We start from the raw sequence: 19,463 nt of genomic DNA on the forward strand, positions 1-19,463 counted from the left end.
TGGCATGACTTATTCTTATAGCCGTGTTTACCATGATGTCATAGGTGCTTTTAAACTTCTTTAGACAACTTCCTGCCAACAAACGTTAATCTTTTTTTTTATTAAAACAATAATTCATTTATGTCTCTGTCTCTTTTTGCAGTAATGTGTGGCAAGATTCAAGAGATTCTGGAAGCACGATTCTCCGCACATTTCGGTTTCTTTGACGATATCGACACACATTCAAACTTTGGACAATTTCATTTAAACAGATATTCAAAACTTGTATTTTTCAAAAGTATATAATACGATGTAACGTAAATATATACTTTAATCTTTGCAATGACTGAGAAGAAAGAATCAATCAACCTCATGCCCGACCCCCACCCCCACCAACTCTAACACCAACTTTAAGACACTGAAAAGGACACCATATGAAAACAACCAAAGCAACCCAATTCTACACCCAAAAGAATAAAAATGAAAAAAAAAAATAACTGACCAAAATCGCAAATCAAACTATCGAAACAAATTCAACACCATAATACAGAACTTCAACAAAAAAGAAAACAAAAACAAAAACCAAACAAACAAAACAAACAAAACAAAATAAAACAAAATAAAACCAAAACCGAAGCCTAAACATAATGTCGATTGTAATAAATGAAAATAATGCGGTGCTGTAGGACCCAAACAGACTCAATTTATCAACAGTCATGAACGTTATATATCTCTTGGGGTCAAAACCGTACTCACAATTTTTCATGTTAAGGTCAGAATACCTTGGCATTTCCACGAAGTATATATTGCGGAGTCTGACGTAACGAGGTTTCACTACTCCACAGCTGACAGGGTTTTCTGTTCAGGACAATGACGCCGTCTGTGCCCAAGGGAACACCACAGAAGGATGTCGGTTAGCTTTAGCGTCGTGACATTATCACACCACTTACAGACAAATTGGCAACCGATTCACCGATTTGGAAATAGAGTATGCAACAAATGTTGAATTTCATTGGTAAACAGCTAATACTCTTCATTCGTGCTTCTAAAATATGAATACAGAAACTAACTATACGTCAGTATACACTGAGGTTCAATGTAATTTGGGAACAAGTGTGAAATCTATCAGTGTATTTTGTTTTACTCTAGTTGAAATATCTGACCTAGCTGTACTTCATTATGGTGTAGCATTGTTGGCATTACTGGTGGTTGTAGAGTGTCGGTGAATTTATGCGATGCATATTCAAGTAAAGAAGTCTAGTCATGATTTAAACCAGGAACCGCGTTGTTGGTGGCTAAAAAGCAGTATCCTCATCCACAAATCTGAGGAAATGTCACGTTCCCTACATCATATTTAATTTGTACTTGGTCGACGAAATGTCCATCTATGACGTTCAAGAAAATCGGAGTATCAGTATTGTATCACAATATAGCAATAGGATTTTCAGCGTCAGTGATTTCAACTTCAGTATGCACACCCATGTGAGTGAAAATGCAAATACTTCAACTACTAGTTCTTCCATAGTTCATCAATATTCCAAGAACATCTCAACAATATCGGGCTATGGAATCCTTGCAAGAAGTCCGAGAGCATCCTCTAAATTAACCTTTTTAATTTAATGACAAGGAAGCCATATTCACCGAGAGCACATGTTCTGCCGTTCGACGTTAAAGGAGTACAGATATAACGTGAGTTGATCTGAGGCCATTTCTGACCACTTTCTTAGATCCTTAAATACTGGATGGCTACAAATGTGTCATTTTAGACTACACACAAGACACTGGCGACAAGCCTTAATGTAATAAAAGGCGAACCATCAAGAATATATTTAACAGTGAACATTAACCCCGCCCAGTTTAGCACACTTGCACGGAATCCAGTAATGACAGCTCAAATCCGCGTCTTTTTAATATAGAAAAGTGCGAATGTGTTTAACTCTTCTCTGTAGTATGCAAAGTACAGAGAGCCATCGGTTGTTTGCAGATATAGCTTCAGGGCATATGAGGTCAATATATAGTACACATTCTGCTTTTCAGTCCACAGTAGATCAACGCGAACAATGAATGGCCAGAATCGCTTGAAGACAACATATTCCCACTTTGATCCCTTGCTTGACGACAGTTTTAGTTTAGACACATGCTTGAAGACAGCATGAACAGTCCAGACACATGCTTGAAGACTGTAAACTGTTTAGACACCTGCTTGCTTGAAGACAGCATGGACAATCTAGACACATGTTTGAAGGCAGTATGGTCACAATGAATAAATGCTTGAAGACATATTGGACACAGTGTTGAAGAAATCAATACTGATATCTGTCAGCTAAAATCCATATCTAGATTATTCTGGACTAGCTGACATAACAGATATCTGCTGATTGGTATGCCAGACATTTTAACAAATTAAATTTGCCTTTTTAGCACCTTTCGAACTTGGAACGGGTCATGTGGTTGCAATTTTTTTCATCTTATCAACGCTAAAAGAATTAACCAGCTCCTGCTTTCTTTTACAAATTGTTATAGGACATATCAAATTTAACGACAGTTTCCAATTTTCAGGCCGAAAAACTCCTACACTTTCTTTTCCCCCTCGGTTCAGCAATGCCACTTTAAAGACGACAGTGTAGGATCGGCATGACAAGGACCTGTAGGCAGCGATTCACAATAAGACGTCAATGATGAATAAACTGTTCTTAAAATGATGCCCCCCAGAATCGTCGAGCACTCCCACCCATGCAGAATGGAGAAATTAAAACCAGCCATATGTGTCAGTCTTTATCTTTATTCCTGCCATACAGTGATAGTCTTCCGCAATCGAGACTCGCTTCCAGTCTTTGAGTGACACCGAGCTCATGAACACTTAGATGGCACACACAGATAACGCCCTCTATATTTCAATTGTAACTAGCGCAAGATAAGGTTGTCATGCAAATAACAAACCCATTAGGAGATGTATCAAAGTCATTTCTACGGAGTTGTTTAAATTGTATCTCAAAATAACTACTCGAGATTGCAATAAATATTTGCTGCAAAGGATACGATCGTACAATACGACGAAAACGGCGAACCCGTAGGGATGATTGGAAATGGATAGTTGAAAGGTTTTTCAAGGCATACATATTTGTTTGAGTGTTAAAAAAAAGAAGGAAGAAAAAAACAAATCAAAGTACGATAAAAAACTTAGACGTTTCTTAGAAGCGCTGTAATGTTCTTTCTTTGTTTTAAGACACTGTTTCTTTGAATGTTATGAAAACTCCAATTTGGACGCTGAGGCTACATATGCGGTCATCATAAAAGACAGTATGTACAGTCAGTAACAGTATTCCCCCGTGAGGATAGATGTCAGTATGGATCGCCAAAACTGAACAACGGATGCCTACCTACAGTTTAACACGTATTCTTAAAACATTTGTGTTTCCCATGTAACACTGCAGCCATCTAATCGTTCAGCAGCCAAACATGTGTTTTCTGATTTGTCTATTTTAGAAAGGCAACCATGATAAGCGTACATTTACTAATGTAGACGTATTTAGGTGTAGAGGCTTTAGGGGCTTGGTTTGAAAAATGTCGAGGTATCCATCTTTGAACGAAACGGCTTTAGGCTTGACCCAGTGCGGTGACCGAGTTATCACAACACATATCACCTTTCATCCGCGACACAAGATTTGGACTGAGACATCTCACTTTGAGAATTCAGAAAAAGACGGATGAGATAAATTCTGCAACCGTATTCATTTGATCTGTTTCTCAAGTACGTCCGAAAATGTCTTATTAAAAGTACTTCTAATCTTATATAGATCTATGACTGAATAGTTGATGCCGATGATTAAAGAAAACCCTGAGTGTGGATGTGTTATTAAATTCTTTGCACGATAAATCCAGCAGGATCCTGTCGCAAGTTTCAGAAATATGTTACAAATACAGTGTTTTTGTGAGCAACATTATTCTTAATATAATCATGTAAACATTAAAATCGGTCACTAAATATTAAAATAAGGGTAGCTAAAAAAGGTACAAAATATGTATGTGCAAATCTTTCTACAGGACAAAATCCCCCCCCCCTTTTCGTTTCCCTTTGGTGATAGACATAGGTGTTAAAACAGAGTGAGTGAGTTCTGTTTACGCCGCACTCAGCAATATTGGAGCTAATTGGCGTCGATCTGTAAATAATCGAATCTGTGGCAACCCAGAAATCAACAGTATGAACAGTACATCAACAGTACGCACTGGAGATACTGTGACATGTGCCAACCAACAAGCCTGACCTCTTGATCCCGCGATCTACAATGTGCATATGATCTAACAGCTTCGTATTCCTCAACTGTCAGTGTACAAAACACCTAGAACCCTAGATCGTACGTTGGAAATAAGGCACATTTCTTACGTGTCCACAACAATATATCAACATCCTAGCCGTAGCAATAAGACTCATGCATCACCCTTGGGTAAAATATTATCTGTTTCATCTGACACTTGCGGTATAAAAAAATGGCAAAGTGCACGACTTTCTGACGCAAAAAGGGCAATGTTTCGGATATACAACAAACCCTTTTTATGAGTGTCAGATTAGAGTATTCCGTGTTTGAAGCAAAGTGCCAGGCCCAAAGCTATGAGAAAAATTAATCATGAAAACATGAAAGAAACTATCCTTTGACAAATTCCAGGGAATAGATACAGTATACTTACTGACACTGATGAATGAGTGCCATGTGCTGGCTGACACAACGTAAGCTTGTTTGCGCTAGCAATATTGACAATGACGGACACCAGGAATAAGTTCAACACATTTATACAACGTGTGTAATCGAACCCTGGTCTCTGGTGTGATGACGTCCCTGGTGCCATGGCCTATAATCAGTAAGGTACTGGATCTCACGGCACCATTATATTATTACTATATATATCGCGGGCGTCGATTCTATATTTAGCGTATCATATGTGATTGCATATAACTGCAATATATCCATCAGCATTTGGGATACATTGACATGATCCGTACGTTTCCTACGACAAGAGTGGAATCCTATTCTAATCCTCATCATCAAAGGCTGCTGTCGAATGCATTACTTAGAACACTGGCAACTGATCGCTGTTTATATGCTTGTCGTCGCTTTGGTTTAAAAACATGCATTATATAATGAAAGAAAATCTCCATGGCGCCGCAGAGGTGTACAGATAATACCCTTAATATAAAAGGTGAAGGCTCCATTAACATCTGCATAGAGATCGACCCATAACTACCTCACTGAGTGCAGAATGCCCTCTGTTTTATGGGAGTGATGTGATACCGAAAACATTCAATTATGCATATTATTTTTATAATTCCCCATTATCTTCCGACCAAGCATTAGAGATATTTGACGTTCATTATAAACTATATCCATCATTACCTCGACTTATATGTATTCATCATAAGATTATCCACATCGTTTGACCTACCCACAACGCTGGTGGTTCGATAAATCTTGTACTGTAGACATTCTCTATGCTCTTGATGATGGCGATGCTTATTATATGCCACTTTAAAGACATATGGTCAAACGTATTGTTCCATAAATATTAGAAGCATTTAGCTCCATCTAAATATCCCAAATTAGTTGGGACAGAACAGTGATGAATCTATGTAACCGTTCCTGAACACACACTATCGAGCATCATGGCTCTCCGAGACCAGTGGGAAGAAACTTTGACACAGTGTCAACTACTGCAGTCAGTCACAATATCTGTCTCCACAGACCGTTAATAAAATTCAGTTCACGCTTGCAATTTCCGCTCTGGTTTAAGGACTGGAATACAGAGGCAGATAATCCGACCGTTCCTCCTTATTCCTTGTGTACCTAAAGTACCGTTTGTTCATTGTGAAAGGCCTACACACAGATGTGAATGTAGTATTGTTCTGTTCGGATACCATTTCTGTTTCAAGGGTGTTATTTTTTATCAATATGTATCATCTGAGGTCTTGGCTTACTGATGACAAGAATAGGCAAGGACCATGTAAGCCTATGATTAAGCTAGGTAGGGACCCACTTTACAAAATTTGGCAGTGGGCAGGGTGAGTAGGTGGTTGCTTGGAGTTTGAGAGAAATAAGGTCCTTGCTATAGACGAACGTACGGATGAATTTAATCCTAAGCTGAATAAAATTTCAAGATTTAAAAGTTCAGTTGGGAAGGTAAAATTATGAGGTTTTGCAGTCTTACTTTCACTATATTCGAGTTAATATTTCGTTTCAAGTGAAATTCATGGGTACGTTTCCACTGCAAACACACTCCATGTATGATCAAGACTGCATACAAAGAGGAGGAGGAGTAGGTAACTGGTTGAATTTCTTTAGCATTACATTTTTTCAATTTGTTTCTGGAAATGATTATTTTAGCAAACTACAGTCCATCTTCCCTTAAATATTAAACACATTCTGACTTATACTATACTGATAAAAACATTATTATCGCAAAGAGAATCACGTATGCCAAAGTCGCTTCAAGCTGTTTCAGAGGAGACATTCAATGTGACACGAGGAAATTTAAGGGAATAATCAAATAAATTTCCACAGGAACATAACCTAGAGCTTGCTGAATATTTCCATTGCTCAGTAATGACCATAAACAAAGCAACGTTTCTTCCAAAATGTCTGTCGTGTCGGCCATATTGAAAGTCGAATTTGAACCTCTTGAAAAAAATCAGTTGCGGAAGTATGGTCATGGTGTAAAGGTCAAATGAGGTCAATCATGATTCAAACACGTGTGGAGCACTATTACTGACTACATGCATCTTAGCAATGTTTTGAAACAAATTCGTAAGTAATGCTAATTAATACCTTCAGCTGTTCATCATGGTCGAAATGTCAAGACAGTGTAAAAACCTTTTGAACATTGCAATGAACGGAACATGTATATCAAATCTCACTCTTAGCTACATTTTACATCGTCTAAGCTGGCTACCGTAAAGCACAGTGTTGTATTTTCTCATTTGCATGTCAACATGACTTGCATAGGAACAGATGAAATTTTCTTCTTTGTGTATTACGTGTGACACCTTCCGTGAGCCGCAGGAATTGATTCTGTTCGTCAAATCAGCTCAAGTGCTGTGTCAACATGCAGTGTGCGTGGACATGATGGACATTAATGCAGGTATTCATGGCGTGGTATTTGCGTACGGCGATGTGGGAAGATCGCATCCGTTTCCTGTGTGGGTATAGATGTCGCGGAGGTGGTATATCAGTATTGTTTTCATGTGTGATGGCAAGAGCGTTTGCTATATTTATGTTGTAATCTGAGGACGACAGGTGAACTTGCACCAGAATCTGGAACTGGACAGACGCGAAGAACATTTAAGGAATATCTCGTTTGGTAAATGTGGGACGAGCTATCAATGCGCTTTACCTTGCGATTTACATTACCTTTGGGGTATTATTAATCCGTCCGGAGACAGGTCATGAGAGGTCAAAAACATACAGGAATTACTCAAAAAGACCGTGGAACACTGGGGCATCGGTGGTCAGGGACAACACATGGGACGTAGGGTGTCAGTAAAACACAAGGGACATAGGTGTCAAGGAGAACACGTGCCACATAGGACGTCATGGAAAACAATGGGGACATAGGATGTCACATGAACACACATGGGACTTCGGCTGTCAGGGAAAGCACATGGGACACAGGGTGTCAGAGAGAACATAGGGGACATAGGGTGTCAGGGAAAACACAAGGGACATAGGGTGTCAGTGAGCACACATTGGACATAGGGCTCAGGGAGAACACATGGGGATAAAGGTCAGTGAGAACACAAGGCGCATCCGGAGTCAGGGAGAACACATGGGACATCGGGGTCATTGAGAACACACGGGGCATCAGGAATCAGGGAGAACACATGGACATCAAGGTCAGTGAGAACACAAGGGACATCGGGGGTCAGGGAGCACACATGGATCACGTCAAAAATTTATAGTGTTGTTTGATAACCATGTCTTACTGGACAAAATGTCAAAAGATTGAAGTCTAAATGAAACCTTGAAATTTTTTCTCAAAAGTCTGTATCAGTTGAACTGAATTTTGAAACTTGTGTTGAACAAGTTCATCCAGAATGACAATGAAAGAATAACGCACGCCTCATGTGTTCATCTTGTTTTAGTAATAATATTACACTCATGTGCATTAACTTGTGTTTTCTTGTTTGTTTTTCTTTTTCAGAGTTTCTTTTGGTATCGGCTTGTTTTTAATAGCATTAAACTTAAACTAACAAGGCCAGTTCCAGCCATCTGCAAAGGGTCGATTTGGAATCGTTACGGCTGTGTACTGAGCCATACCTCTTTGCCTATATTGGGCCAGTTCAACGCCAGTGTGCAAAATAGTACAGACACAGTTCCGGGATTCCTTAAGTGTGCCAGATTTTCTGACTTTGCTTTGGCCAGTACTGGCTCAGTGATGTGATGCTAGCTAGAATGGGAGATCGGGGTCAGGTAGAACACCTGGAGATCGGGGTCAGGGAGGACTTGAGAATTTTCTATTTTCCAGATTGCAGAAATATTCAAAAACGTTTTCGGTTTCGCCTTGGCATTCATTTCCCATTTTATTTTTTCCCATTTCTTACTCATACTTGACAGTTAACGAAGAAGCTCTTTAGCTATGTTTTGAAAGTTTCTTGTTATCTTGTCCTCAACCTGTTTTATTTTAGTTCTTGTTCTTCTATATGTCTTGCTCTTTTTATGTGAGATGATAAGGATATATGGTCTTTCCTCGAATTTTCAGTAATACAATTTCTGGAAAAAAGCAATCAAAGCTGTAGGATTAATATAGTGATTGATATGTTTTCAAAGTAATCATGTTTTCTGTTGAATATTCTTGATTAGTATCATATAATAGTTCTGACTAAATTTCCTTCTTCAGAGTTTGACGGTAAGGAATTCTTTAACTTCCAATAAGCCCTTCTAGTTTACTTATCGTCTTATAAAGTACGAAACTGGATAATACGTGCAGCCTATACGTCATTCCGTGTCTACCTGATACAAACAATAACTGAAATTCATAGCGCTGGGCATTAGTGTAGTTTAGAGTTCTGAACCAAATAGGAAATGATTTATGATGTTATGCTCCCTCCTGTAATGTAAACCTTTATGTACCATATCCTCTGGAGACATGATGACTGGTAGTCGTTTTTCTCTCGTTCTCGTTGGGGACCAAAGTGCTCGAACAGAAAGGTGGAAGACTAAAAAAAAACTACACACCTTATGTAACTGGTAGTTTGCCGATTACAGATGCATTAACCTCAATTCATGTAAAAAACATTTAGTGCCAAACAAGCTAGCGAGAGCATTTGATTGCTTTGATCCCAAAACCATGTTCTTGCAAGACGGTAGATGTGTTGACAAAAGACACGCACATGTCTGAATAGCTTTCTTTAATATCCCTCTTTAAATATCCAAAAGTAAATGGAGACTTTAGAATTGTTTAAATAATAAAATAACCCGTAACTTCCAGTATTTTCACTTGCTTCCATTCCTCTGACATTGTTATGCATTCTTACACCTTCACAATGGCTTTGTGTGACCACCACATCACCACTGCTACTGTGTAACATATGTTATATTTGGGATTACACTTTCTTGGTGTCTTGTACGCTTTTGAGTTGAGTACAATCCGGAAATCGAAACCGCACCCTCCGAGTCTCTGATGTCCAGTTCAGAGTCTATCGTTCATGCGTACCCCAGCGAATGGGACTTCTAGCAGGAAGCGCTGCCGTGTCGAACCCACCAAGAATATTCCGGAGAATGTGAAGACTCTCCGACGCTGCAGCATTGCTGTTCCTGGCAGCAAAGCTGGCTTCTCTTTCATTAGTCTCAATACAAGCCAAGATGTTGCGGTACCGAAAATAACATAACTTCTTTCGTTTTATGGTAAAGGACAAGATTATGTTTGTTTGCTTGGCATGAAGCCCTCTGCGTACCATGGATTGAGCTAGGAGTTACGGCAGGAAAGCACAGGGAAAACATCTGGGGAGCACGGGGAAAACGGTAAAATGTATCGTAATGATGAGAATTATTTCCGTTGATATTTTCAATACCACTACTTCTGCCACACGCCACAAACCTCTACTTACTATTACATACTTATGTTTTATTCACGACCTTTTCTACTTGGCTCTACGTCTACGGCTTCAACGGATGCTGCTACTTCTACCCTTGCGTCTACTTCTACCGTTGCATATATACCACTTCAGCCTCTACTGAACCCTAAAGCCTCACTGCTAACACCTGATTTTACCATTATGCTGTAAATTGACAGGTGTACTCATGATGGTCTACTTTAAGTTGTATATAATGTTTTTTCTCTCGTTATGGTAATATCGTCGGTTGCGCAAATATGTCAAAACTGGTGAGTCACAAAATGCCGACAAATATTCGAAAGAACCAATGTAAAACTTGAAACACAAGGAATCTCTCTTTTTAATGTACCCTTATAAAACAGACAGGTTACATACTGATCATACCTCATATTTAATGTGCATGCTCCGTTATGCAAGGATTAAATCAATTGCCGCAGAAACCCCATTTCATGGATAATAACTGATACAAACGTGTGCTAGGTAAAGAGAACTAAATTTGAAGGCGTGATCATGACGAATTCATAATCTTGTTTATTAAACACTGGTCACCGGACACGTCCATAATGGCTATCCGATGACCGACATCCTCATCGCTGGCGCCAATTCCATTGACCAGGTAAAACACCTTAGTCAACATGGATTCTCGTTGCATTAGCCAAGACTAGGGTAATGCGCCATAATTTCCTGGTAGGTGGGAGGCTGGACGTGTGGTGTGGTGTGATGGTGTCTCTTCCTCCCTCCCTCCCTCCCTCCCTCTCTCTCTCTCTCTCTCTCTGTGCGTGCGTGGGCTTCTGAAAGCTTTGTTAGGGGCAAATACGATGTTCATCAAATTGAAAATTAAATGTATATCGCATTTGCTCAGATGGAATCTATCAGTTGTTCACGATTACAGTACAAAGTACAATCTATCACCTGTCATTTTGAGGTGATTTTAAGTTTCACATTTCGGGTGAAAGAATACTGATCAAACTTCATGTTCGTACAAAATTGCGCATATGTTATGCAGTTACTCGGTTTATTATGTGGAATGAAATAGGCTGCTAAAGTGTTAAGTCTTTAGTCTTTAGAGGAGGAATGCCCCCAAGAAGCAAGATTCATGGATGTCAACTTGTTATACTGTGAATTACGTGAAGTCGTATTATTCACAATACGAAAAGCCGACATCCATAAATCCTGCTTAAAGTTTTGTTAAAGTGTTAATGTGGAATGGAATTTATAAACGATACCCTATGGCAAATCAGATCAGAAGGCGTCATGGAGCATGATATGAGACCTATTGCCAGCAGAATGATATCAACACTACATAGGCACACACAAATGTGCCGTTAATATCCGACTATACCAGGAGATTATTCACAGTGGCTTGTAGGATCGCCGGCTCTGACAATTTCATGTGATTTACGTACCGAATCAAAGACTTTCTCTATTTGCTCTGCTTCCCTATGGTACCTATGAACAAGAAGTATCGTTCTACTAATCCATTTTCACATAGTTTAGGTTTAGATGGTAATTGTTTAATGGCGGGGGTTGCTCTGTACGGAAACTGTCTAGTTGATTCATCCTAATGAACTATTCCAAATGTGGCCAGGGCGGCATTAAGGAACCATTTAAATCTTCTGAAAGAAACAGGCCTGCAGTTCTATGCCATGGGACCAATTCCGTCGTCATGCACATCGCCATTCTTGCTTGGCGCCGTGTATCAGCTGTCTACTCTTTGATTTGATGTTATAGATCAAATTAGATCATTCTTCTTTCGAGTAGCAGAGTTATGGAAAAATAACTTCCCGGTATTGTTGAGGGATGAAATTCAAATCTGGTTACATACATCGATGTGACATATCGGTCGCTGTAGATTTGATTCTCTACTCCATGAAATGTGAAACACGACTGGTCACAAGAACCCTTGTCTAAACGTATCTAGCCTGTTGGGCATTTCGATTACGTCACAGCCCTCTGTTTAAGAGTCTCCAGCGACAATGCACCCCAACTACAGTTACTCCATGCACAAAATACAGATCTTCCCTGTGTCGTGGTAATATTACCTTGCAGCAACACAAAGCATGTACTGATGTCTTGTTCCAAAATAGCATAAAGCTGTTTCAACGCATATTGAAAATAATGAAAGCTTGCAAATTAGGTTTTCAGTTTCTCATTTTCGTTTATACAGAGGACCTAAAGTAACCTTAGACGATGGGTTCCAATTATCATTAGGAGGAATGTCCTACGCTGATCTGTCCGTGCATCCTCAGCAATTCAGTCATTTTTAAAATGAAAGTCAGTTAGTTAGTGAGCGAGTAAGTTGCTACGTCATACCAACAATATTGCTGGCCTGTAACTATATTTTCAAAATGAGAGGTACTCTACTGTTCCCGCTTTGTCAGTACAAGTCAACGTCTGATAAACTTTACGAGACATCGTAAACAGCAGATGGCGAGATAATTATCCTCACACATGAAGTTATATGCACTCCATCATAACCAATGCGTATCAATTAAACAGCTAGACAAGCTCCATCAGCACAAAAGAAACGCATATAGGTAATACGCCACCAATCTCAAAATAATTTTCTTGATCCAAACACTACAACGTGATGGGCCAATGGACGACACATCTACTCTCCTTACAGAACCAGATCACGCATTTAATAAAACCAACATCAAAATTCCATTTCTTCCCTCATCCCATTCTCAACTATATATTAAATTTCTAAATTCATCTCAGTTTGCCTCATTAATATGTGTATGCATACGCCTTCAAGACGAACAATGTAAACCGATACCAGAGATAAGAATTCATCAAACTGAAAAACTAATTAAGATCAAATACACTACGGACACCTTATTTCGATGCTGATCTATGTTATACTACCCTCCTTATTCAAATACATGTTCCTTGTTCGAAAAGACCTAGAACTATACACTGAGGTATCGGCGAAACACACTCAGTTATGAACCAAGCCAAAAGTGCAAGCTAAGTACATTTGTTACATATTCTAAGCTGATCATAATAACCACAACCTACACTGCTTCCTTTGGGAACCGCAGGGCAATGCTTCACGCTGTATCTGTTCTGTAGGATCTCCAGGAACTTCCTAGTGGACTTGACGCCTCTGTTGGAGATTACCCTAGAGACGGAACACGTGGAAGTAATTCTTTGCGGGAGGCTTGAAGATCCTGGAGAATACGAGTAAAGGATCACCTTGTGTGTCTTACATCTCCAATCAGCAAGCAACGCTTGATGCTGACATGACTCCTGGTCTACGTGAACGTGTTAATTTGTAGTTTTATCATGTCTCATGCAGAGACGTATCGAATGTTTATCTTGGAGGATCACAATGCCACCTAATTCATCCATAATGGAGGCAGTAATGAAACTGTTTGAACAGGAACAGCATAGAGAGGTTTCAATCTGTTTCTGATAATGGCTTGAAAGGTGTTTGTGAGTATTCGGAGTGATTGTGGAAAGGACGCTATGGTCATCATCCACTGTTCGAAATTAACGTCTGTCCTTAGGTCCTCATCCCCAATAACCAAGAGTATTATTTTTCAAAAAATATCAATCAGTAATTTCTAGTTTTTATCTCGATCATCAGCAGTTGTCTGTAAGTAAAACGACTATTATTTTCGAGAAAACAATTTAGATTACTGAAATGTAACCTTTTGTCCACGAGCAAGTTATCCCAATGCAAAGACTAATTAGTTTCAAGGGTTTAATTAAACTCTATAACTCAGTTTGTTAGTTGTCATATTTTTGATTCATGGGAATTACTAATATTGTAGCTAAAATATAGGGCAAACACATTCTGATCAGGATCCACAACTTTTTATGGTTCTTGGTTCTTGGGGCATCCAGTTTTTCAGGTTTAAGGACAAACACTGCCATTATCTCTGAGGACCTTACATAAAGGTTTCACGGTTGAGTTGAATGCACACGAACTGAGGTGAAATAGAGAATGGACAAACTGTGTCCTTGGGTTAACGGATAGGGATTTTGTAAGTTGAAAGAACATGTCCCAATCCTTTTCACATTGTAAATAAAATATGTGTAAACTAAACTAACTGATAGTGCTATCAGACCTGATTGTCACACGGTCGATGCCAGAGTGCTTGGAAGACAGATTTCCACACTCCATACACAGTTTTCGTTTCTCTACCAACTACGCTTCTTGGTGCTCATCTTTCACGTCACATGTGACATAGATGGGTGTCGTCATATTTCTCAACCCTTTGACGTACACCTGAGAGGGTAGGTAAGTGTCCCAGACAATTAAGTAAATTTGAACTTACTATTTTTAATTCTAAGATGCTTCGGCGAAAGATCAAAGGTGTCGACAATACTTTATCAGACGATAATGTGCACGTTTTGCATTACGTCACAATGTGTTGACGTCGCCGCGCCATTCCAGTCTGCCCCCTCGTAATCGAACTTTTTTGCATTACGTCACAATGTAACCGATGTCACGATGGATGTCAGTTGCCATCGCCTCGTACAGGCTCCCACAGTAAACTGCTTCGTCTCATCCCGTTTCTTGGTTTGCAGTTGCACCATACAGCCAACATCATTGTGGAAACATTACGTTTATGTTTTCCGACAGATAAAATGTCTCACAGTTCGACTCAAAATCTTACAGAGACACGGTAATGTTGGCAATGTTTGCATTCCCATAATGCAATCGTGGAATGTCGCTTGACTTGTCAGCATTCGTAACTACTCGGGTCATTCCGGAAAGCCGGATGGCTTCTCGCAGGTTACGGAAAGAGGCGAGTAGTTACGAATGGACTTGTCAGCTGCCTCTGAATGTACTGATCTAAACTTTCGTTGGTAGTAGAAATGAAGCAGTCATATTGCCTTGTATGGTTTAAGAGAATCGCGGATGTAATTAAAATGATCTAGAGAAGATATTTAACCCGAACATAAACCATCATCAAACTGTCCATCATTAATTTTGTTTTTCTAGTAACCTTTGTCCTAACGTTGGGGGCTGACGCGTCAAAAGAACAGCACGTCAGTTAGCCCTGTGCGAGGATTCTTAATTTAGGTCACCGTCGTTTGTTTTCTGCCATAGATTAATCGAAATTAGGCTTAGAAGTTATTGAATACGGTGTCTTAGAAAAGAAATACAGATCGCCCTACCACCATGTATATCTCAAAATATGCTGACAGCTGAAGAGATGGTGTAAATCCAACTACGGTACACGCAGGTTGCAAAAGTGCTGTAAGTCCCCATATTCCCTAGTAAGGTGATCTACCTTCAGTCGTTGGCGATCTATAGCCCATGTTTTATTCATATCTGTGATACTAGTCCATCGTCGACAGGTTTTACATTTCAGACTGTTTTCATCATTATTATGGAAATTGACCCGTGAAGGTCCCGGGGTAGAATAGGCCTTCAGCAACCCATGCTTGTCATAAAAGGCGACTCAGCTTGTCGTAAGAGGCGACTAACGGGATCGGGTGGTCAGGCTCGCTGACTTGGTTGACGCGTGTCATCGGTTCCCAATTGCGCAGATCGATGCTCATGTTGTTGATCACTGGATTGTCTGGTCCAGACTCGATTATTTACAGACCGCCGCCATATAGCTGTAATATTGCTGAGTGCGGTGTAAAACTAAACTCACTCACTCACTATTATGGAAATTACTTGCGTCATGATATGGCTGGGATATTGCCGAGGTGATGTTAAATATTAACTCACTCACTCACCACTTCGTGAGTCGTCACGAGGCCAGTCACAAACATGTAGCGACACCAGTGCAGCACACATTTGATAGCAAACAGGTTTCATCATCGCATCTCCTTTCCCCCGCATGTTTCGCCACGGGGCAAGCGTCGCATGGACACGTATCACATATTAAAAAGTGGAATGCGCTACTTGGTGGGACACGTTCGGGAACGTCCACGCCCAGTTTATATTGGAGTTTCTTCAGGATTATTTGACCTTTGATAGAGCAAAACCCTTATACAGTCACATGATGTCATAGGGGATAATGACAGGTATCATAGCACTTTCATCTCACAACATTGACGCCCCTCGGTACAAGGGGGTTGCCATTATATACAGTATTGAACAGAGGTTGAAAATGTTAATTGTTCCCTCCTTATCACAACGATTCCGCTTGCTCATACCGGTGGACACACTTGAAATCACTGTAATAAGTTACATCCTGTCACATCTTTCTGAACATTATTTACTTTTCTCCCAGTTAACTGAGCGTTTGTGTGAGGTTCTGTACATGTGAAAATCACATTGAGAGTTAATGTACTTGCTTAACATCGCGACAATATTTGTGCAGACTTTCGCAACGAACGGGATTTTAAAGTGAATGAAACTGACATAGTAGCCAAGTAATACGCGATGAATTCTTATCGAAGAACACTGTGGAATCATCGAATGTCACTGCAACACATGTTCAGTTCTGGGTGTTACAAACAATCGCCTATACTGAATAGTTGAACAAATACGACATTCAGACATATAGAGAGGTCGCCTATACTGAATAGTTGAACAAATACGACATTCAGACATATAGAGAAAAGGTGTCCTTTATGTCCAGGTTTGTATTTAATGGTCAGTGCCTTCATTGATATGTGCATGTTCTGTCTCTGTCAGCTCTCTGCCATTTCACTGTGCAAGGTTAGTAATGAATGCAGGGCCTCCTTTCACACATCTCTAAGGTGATAGTAAGCCACTAAGGTAAAATTAGTGCAATATTAAGGAATGGGATCTTTACCAAAGGCTTCGTGAAAGGAGCACCAGGTCTGTCAGATACAGTTGTGGGTTCACAGCTCTGTGTTTCGCGAAGTGGCCAGTTGCAACGGGTAACCAACAAGTTGGCAATAGGCTGACTGAAGTTTACACGTATCACTGAGTGGGCAAATTGATCTGATCAGTCGGAGCCTGATGCAAACTTCTGGACACTATCGATTGTCGGGGTTCAAAAGAAATCGTCTCAGAAGTTTCGGAAATCGCATTTGATGGAGTTGATAGAGTAATCTTGGTGTCCGTAAAGATGTTCGGCCAGCGAATGATATGAAAGTTGCCCAAGTCTCAATGTTGAACATCACGTCTACAAGCCATTTCACATTTGCAAGACCAACAACAGACGTCAGTCTGTTTATAAAGAGATACGAATGATCTGAAGAAAAGTGGTGGAATGAGTGAAGTCTGCGCTTTGCTCCACTTTAATTTCTAGTGCAATGGGCAGGAATACAACATAGATCAGGGTGACATGATGCACACCGCAGCCAACCCATGAAACATCCAAGCGTAAGAAAAGCAGTGAGATATGTTTCAGCCACAGGAAAGCATTGACAGACAAACGAGGAGGAGTCAGCATTGAACTTTGAATGATCCATATAAGTGAGTTAATTCAAGCAAGACACACTGTAATACATAGGTTCACCTTATTCAGTGCTATGATGCACGCCACTTGAGATTCAGGGTTTACATTTAGAGGTAAGGGAGGGGATGTACTGCTCAGATTGCTGATTATAAGCACGAAGTCAGCATCCATGCTATTAGCAGCCAGGTTCACTCGACACATGGTTATTTACACGCGGTAGTGATATAACTAACAACGCTCACGGGAACTAGCGTTCATTTACTCATCGCAGTGTCTACTGATGTGTCTGATATCACTGTCACTGTCATTGTCTAAATATTAACAGCTTTTCCATTATCTGCCCATGCAACTGTCTTCCACTTTTCATCTCCTAATCATCGCTATATCTAATCAGCAGCAGGTGTCTTGTACAAGGATGTCCAGTGATTACTGCTGCAAGTGTGTATCTAGCATTGTTCAGCAAACACTGTTAATGTTTCTGGATGTTCGACATGCATTAGCAGTGTCGTTAGAGCTTAAGGGATGATAGTATTCACTTGAGGTATTGTCGTTTGCTGAAGCTCTTTGCAATTACAGCACATTCTGTAGCTGACGGTATTGGCAGCGAGACAAAAAGGGTGTGTTTGTTTGCGAAATGGAAGAAGAACGCATCATTCTACAACAAAAGATACAACAAAGTATCTTTGTACAAAACTGATTCCAAACGGACATACAGAGAGAGAGAGAGAGAGAGAGAGAGAGAGAGAGAGAGAGAGACTGAGACTGAGACTGAGACTGAGACTGAGACTGATTGTGGTTGTTCGGTTTGTTGTTTAACGCTGCACTCAGCATTATTCCCGCCATTCCAAGACACGTTAAAATTTAGTACTTGTTGTACTATAGTACTTGTTGTACTATAGTACTTCTTGGTCCCCGCCTGGCGATTGGTCGGCTCGGAGTCAGTATACTGTGTCTGAGTGCGATATTCATGCTTAACTGCGGCATGATATTTCAGTGAGCGAGCACTATAAAACCCGCTTACGTCTGGGCTAGTACAAGCAGCCACACATACACACACATGCTCATTGTCATATGAGTGAAATAAGTACGAAGTTAAACTCCATTTCACGTCATGTATATGGTGGAGGTCTGTAGATACTCTAGTGCCATTCATTAACATTACCTTACGACTATATTAGCGCTAAGAGAGATTCGAAAATCTAGGCCCTGATCATGAAGGATGACGACTTAAGTAGCTGACCTTGCCTCCATCCTTCCAATGTCATAGCCAGTACTCCAATATCAACAAACAGGTATTACGTAATTTAAAATTCAGTTTGACACTTACATAAAAAATCCCAAAACAACACAGCATAATATAATGGAAGTAGGTTGAATGCCAGCAGCACTAACTGGAAACTTTGCTTTTGCTATTTAAGTACGTATTAACGTATTATAAGTGAACTGTATTATGGTTTTCCGCATCTGCACGACAAACGTATTAATTATTAAACACGAAAATGAAATATAGACCTTCATGAAAACGCAATCGAGCAAAGGAAAATTCTAGACGAGCATGCAGAACCCAGTCTAATGTTACAGGTCTATCAATTATTCATACTTCCACTGGAATTATTCATTCGCCGACCACACAGATACGTTACGTTATATTATTGATAGACCCTGATGGTTTGTATGATGTAGTCGTGCTAACACAACTTTACAATAAGATAGAGTTATGATGAAGGACCAAGATAGACTCGTAAGATAGACTACGCTGGGCGCAGATGGGCACAACAGTACAAAGGAGACTCGTTTGTATCTTGGGTACAAATGGGGCACAGTGGTACTAGGGAGACTCGTTTGTATCTTGGGTACAGATGGGGCACAGCGGTACAAGGGAGACTCGTTTGTATCTTGAGTGGCTCCATGGTGTAAGGAGGCGCACTTCGCTGTGTAGATTAGCGTTCCCTAGTCGTGTTAAACCCGTGATCGTGGGTTTCAATCCTGGATCGTAAAGGTTATTATTCTATTACCCGTTGTTATGATTTTGAAAATAATTA

At 40.1% G+C, this 19,463-nt stretch overlaps 1 protein-coding gene across 1 annotated transcript in view; it reads right to left on the reverse strand.

Annotated features, from left to right (window-relative positions):
- The window catches only part of LOC137284176 (U-scoloptoxin(05)-Sm1a-like), a 48,277-nt gene that overhangs the window by 15,988 nt on the left and 12,826 nt on the right, over positions 1 to 19,463 (reverse strand). The window lies entirely within an intron of this gene.

This window comes from Haliotis asinina, chromosome 5, assembly GCF_037392515.1.
Source record: "Haliotis asinina isolate JCU_RB_2024 chromosome 5, JCU_Hal_asi_v2, whole genome shotgun sequence".
Lineage (NCBI taxonomy): Eukaryota > Metazoa > Mollusca > Gastropoda > Lepetellida > Haliotidae > Haliotis > Haliotis asinina.